This window comes from Haematobia irritans, chromosome 1 (genome assembly GCF_050003625.1).
Source record: "Haematobia irritans isolate KBUSLIRL chromosome 1, ASM5000362v1, whole genome shotgun sequence".
Classification (NCBI taxonomy): domain Eukaryota; kingdom Metazoa; phylum Arthropoda; class Insecta; order Diptera; family Muscidae; genus Haematobia; species Haematobia irritans.
Window position 1 is genome coordinate 79,659,188 of NC_134397.1, and position 5,479 is coordinate 79,664,666.

The following is a 5,479-nucleotide window of genomic DNA, read 5'->3' on the forward strand; positions in this document are numbered from 1 at the left end:
CCTCCTTTATCACATTCAACTCTAACATTCTCTTAATTTCTTCTTTCATTGTTTCGTACAAACTAAATGGTACCCGGCGCGGATGATCAATAACCGTCTCCGCATCTTCATTTACTTGTAGATGACACTCTCATTTAAGCTGCCCCAAACCATAGACAATATAATACATATAGATGATCTACTATTCTCTTAAAAATATGTGTCAGTTCCAAAAGTTAATTTTCTGACATTTCGTTTTGATTTTTTCGTAAAGAGTCTGTCCCAAACATTAATTTTCGTGCATTTTCTTTTGTGTTGTTCGTGAAGAGCAATGCTGCTCAAAATTAAATTTCGTATTTTCGCGGTTTTGGTCACAATTTTTTGTTCAAATATGAATTTTTAATATATTAATTTATTTATAAATCCTCTGGTGCATCATAAACGTTCTAATTTTATGTAAAATTGGCAACCTACAAAAAGGAAAACGAAAGAGAATGTAATGCTATGTTCCCACCGACTCGTTTTTCCAAAACATTTCACCGTTCACACCGGGTTGAGATGTTTTAGTTTGACAGTTACCATGGAAACTAGAAATTCACATTTACTCGAAATTTACATATATGCAACCTATGTCCAAATAATTACCGCGAGCTCAAAGGGAAAAAATTTTTATGTTATTTTCAAAAGTCCATGTTCTTAAAAGCCTTTGTTTATTCTTTTTTTCTATGAAACTAATTTCAATATTTTGACATATATTTTGAATAGGGTATGTTATTCGGGTATATTCCAAATTAGGTGGGTTCACATTCTAAAATTTACGTGTTTTGGAGGAAAAATTGTGTGTTTGAACTTGTTTTTTAGTATGGCGAAAACGACTCGTTTTGAAGTGCTTATAAAGGGAAAAAAATTCAAACCCCAAAACATGCTTGGTGAGAACACCGTATTAGCGTGCTCTTAGTTTTTTCGTTTATTCTTAATAGTTTGACACCCATGGCTCATCTATATGTATTATATTGTCTATGCCCCAAACCATGAAACAAGACATATTAAAGAGGTAAAGTCATGCAATCAGGTGACTAATATCGACATTGTTTGTTTGTTTACATTCTTTGTGTACATAAGTACAGTAGAATTCGGTTATAGCGACCGCCAAGGGACCGAAATTATACGTCGTTATAACCAAACGTCGTTGTATCCAAATATTTAAGTTTTTTTTATCATGTATATTCATATTTATTGAGATTGGAAATAGATTAGAATTGTGGTTTGTTTTCTACTTACAAGAATTTCTTTTAATAATTTACTTTCAATAATTTCAACGGAACTATATAATCTCTCGGAACCCCCTCTTTGATATAACAGTATTTATCCAAGTAAAAGTGCAGCACTCAACCTTACCTGCGTTTGGTTGAGCTGAATTACAGATTCTTATGTAAATAAAAAATTTCTATAACACCGCTGGTAATTAAAGAGTGAATGTTTATGCGTCCATCAGCTTTTACGACTCAAACTGGTTCGAATATTTCTTCTTTGTCAATTGCATCTCTGTTTGGAATAGTCGAAAACAAATTCTGTGATTCCCCGCAGTATATGTTTCTTTATTTAGTATTGGCTGACGACAAAAAATGGTACGTACCTCTAATGAAAATAACAGGGTTGTCAAAAAGCATATTTTGGCAGCAAACATTTAATTTATTACAATCATTGTGTGCGTAAAAGTTTTAAAAGGTCTGTAAATAATAAACAATTTATTTGAGGAATATTTGGGACATATATTCACAATTTTTAAAAGCGATTAGCTGGTTTAAAATTTGTGTACACAGCCCTGTTTTTTTGTTGTAGACTTAAATAAATTTTTGCTACCGAAAATTTCGCTAGAGGTGCATTCTACTGTAATGTCTGTTTTTTGTTGAGAACGCGATTTTCTCAACAATTTCTCAAATTGAATTTTAAGGTAATTCTTTGAAAAAAAAATTTGAAAGCGTATTGAATATAAGCATTTCTTGTGTTTATTGGGTTGGAACAAAATATTTTTCAAACCGCTTGAGTAAATCTTCATATTTTACACCATCAAGTTCAATGTTGAAAGAATTGGAAATTTAAAGAGCAGAAGGACCCATATGAAGGTGGCTCACCTTCCGTTTATCACTTTTGCTCTCTAAATTTGTCGCCAGCAGAAAAATTTTAAACTGCCTCGACCAATATTTCCATTCGGTTGCCATACTAAGAGCTTTCATATTTAAATGTGGCACTGAAGACGCCAAAGAAATAATCCCATCTTCTCCCGGTTCTGTCATCACTGAGCCCAATAAACACAGGATGAGCGTTTTTCAAATGCAACAACTTTTCAGTTTGAGTGTGTAAATATAACCATAGCGATAGGCGGTAGGCGAACACTTATTTACGTGTATTTCTTATGGGAAGCCCAAAATCCGCGACGGAATACCGTGACGGCTAGCGGCGTGTCGCTAAATTAAAACTTATTCTAACTCCTTGGCGAAAACTGGTATAGTGTTGCCATCGCTTATCAATTTTTTTAACTCACCACTAGGAATATCTGTTGCCTGGACACGTGTAGATTATTTTTTCTTGAAATAACTCAACAAATAACAAGCCATTGTATGTTTTTATTCAACTTCATTGTCTAATATTGTCAAAGCGTGCTGTATTGACAACAAAAACGCTAGGAAACGTAAAAAAGGGAATTATTCGCCGTCAAGCTTATTGTATTTGCCGTTGCGGCAAAAATGTTTCGCCTACCGCCTATCGCTATGGTTATATTTACACACTGAGGGTAAATATAATTTTCAACATAAATTCAACTTGACTTGAAATAGCTCATCTTCAATACATCTTCAAATTGTTTGCGAATTACTTCCAATTTGCCAAAATGTTGACGAAATCTTCGAAAAGGTGTTGAAGATAATATGAAAAAACTTTGACAAAACATTACCCTAAAATGCAACGAAAAAACCATGTGGTTTTCAATACTTATTTGTGCAATGAAGTTCGAGGTCAATTGCAAGAAATAAAAAAAATGGAAAATTTAAGCAAATAACCAAATAGTTTATAAAAATAGGTAAATGAAAATAAAAAATGAAATAAAACTTTAAGGAAGTCACTAAATGTATATCTCTTTGCAGAAAATTAAAATTATGGATTCTACGTTCTTGAAAACATTAAAAAGCTGACCAATGAAAAAATGGTGGACAATTAACTGGAACTGCTTCAAATAGTTTATAATAAGGAGCAACACTAGTTAAGCTATACCTCGTAAAAAAAATGTTTTTGGGTCGATAGAGAATTAAATTTGACATCGAAATAAAAAGTAACCGGTTGGCGGTCGCAACCGGTTAATCGGTTATTCGAGCCTAAAGTGTAAGCAAATAATCGTTAATAAAACCGGTTTTAGTGAACCGATTACTTTAAAATATACATCACTAGAAAGCTAAAGGTACAACCTTTCAAATGAAGTACAACTCGAGTTTAGATGAAAAATACGTGTTTTTGAACCGGTTTTTTGACAAAACCGTCTGTTAATCCAAAAACGCTCGATTTAAAGGTACAAAATTACTAATTGCATTGTGTAGCTAACACTTCTACCTATCCGTCAAAGTCATTTGCACGCCGATATCTCCGTTAGAACCGGATATATTTGATCTGAAATTTAATTGTAACCGTAAAATTTGAATTTATCGTTAATAAAACCGGTTTTAGTGAACCTATTACTTTAAAATGTACATCACTAGAAAGCTAAAGATACGACCTTTCAAATGAGGTACAACTCGAGTTTATCCGGTTATCAGTTTAGGTTTTAGATGAAAAAATACGTGTTTTTGAACCGGTTTTTTTTTACAAAACCGACTTTTAATCCAAAAACGCTCGATGTAAAGGTTCAAAATTACGAATTGCATTGTGTAGCTAACACTTCTACCTATCCGTTAAAGTCATTTGCTTGCCGATATCTCCGTTAGAACCGGATATATTTGATCTGGAATTTAATTGTAACCGTAGAATTTGAATTTTGCCAAAAAAGAATTTTATTCAATTTTAATTTAAAGTTGTTTTCGGGTTAGAATGAAAACAGTTAACATTAATAATATTAATAGTTAAAAAGCGCCGCAGGAGAAAAATTTTGTCAAAAAAATTGCGCGATTTTTTGAAAAAAAAATTCATTTAGTCTTTTCAAACCGGATATGAATAGGATTTGGGTAATATGTCTAATTGTCAGCGCCGCTGGCAAAAAAAAATTCAAAAAAATCGCGCGATTTTTTTTAAAATTTTTTTTATTTTTCACACCGTATATGGATGGGATCCGGGTAATATGTCTAATTATAGGAATAAGAAAGCGCCGTAGGCAAAAAATTTTTTCATTTTTCAAACCGTATATGGATATATAATAGTTAATATCACCGGTTATAGTAAAGATAGCAGCTTGACTTTGACCTTGACGGAAAGGTAGAAGTGGTAGCTACACAATGCAATCCGTTATTTAGTACTTTTATATGGAGCAGTTTTTGAGATATAAGCTTATTTATAAAAAACCGGTTCCGAAAAATACAAGTTTTTACCCGTACAGCTGGAACAGATGAAGCTGATATAACGGTTCATACATCATTTTAAAGGTCTCTTCAAAACCTTTCTAGTGATGCACTTTCAAAAGTAATCGGATCTCTAGAACCGGATATATTAAGGATTTTTAACTTACACTTTAGAACCGAATAACCGGTTATCCGGTTACGACCGCCAAGAAAAAAGTTGTTGTTGTAATCTACTCAAAGAGTACTACCATCTATGAAGTTTTGAAAAAAAATCTGAGAGGTATAGCTAAACTAGAGTTTAGCCGAAAACTAAAATCTTTGGATGCTACATTCTTGCAAACAATAAGAAGCTGACCAATGAAAAATGAGTGGCTTATCGACAAGAAAAAGTTTCCAGAAACGTTACAAGTGCAACCAATTAAAATTGTTAAAAACTACAAATTGTTGAAATCAACAAGGCCGGTATGCACCTCTAGCGAAAAATTCCATTCCCATAAGAAATGCATTGCTATTTATGCTAACGGAATTTTCGGTAGCGTTCAATTTCGTAAGCTGGTACGCACCTCTAATGAAAATAACAGGGTTGTCAAAAAGCATATTTTGGCAGCAAACATTTAATTTATTACAATCATTGTGTGCGTAAAAGTTTTAAAAGGTCTGTAAATAATAAACAATTTATTTGAGGAATATTTGGGACATATATTCACAATTTTTAAAAGCGATTAGCTGGTTTAAAATTTGTGTACACAGCCCTGTTTTTTTGTTGTAGACTTAAATAAATTTTTGCTACCGAAAATTTCGCTAGAGGTGCATTCTACTGTAATGTCTGTTTTTTGTTGAGAACGCGATTTTCTCAACAATTTCTCAAATTGAATGAATATAAGCATTTCTTGTGTTTATTGGGTTGGAACAAAATATTTTTCAAACCGCTTGAGTAAATCTTCATATTTTACACCATC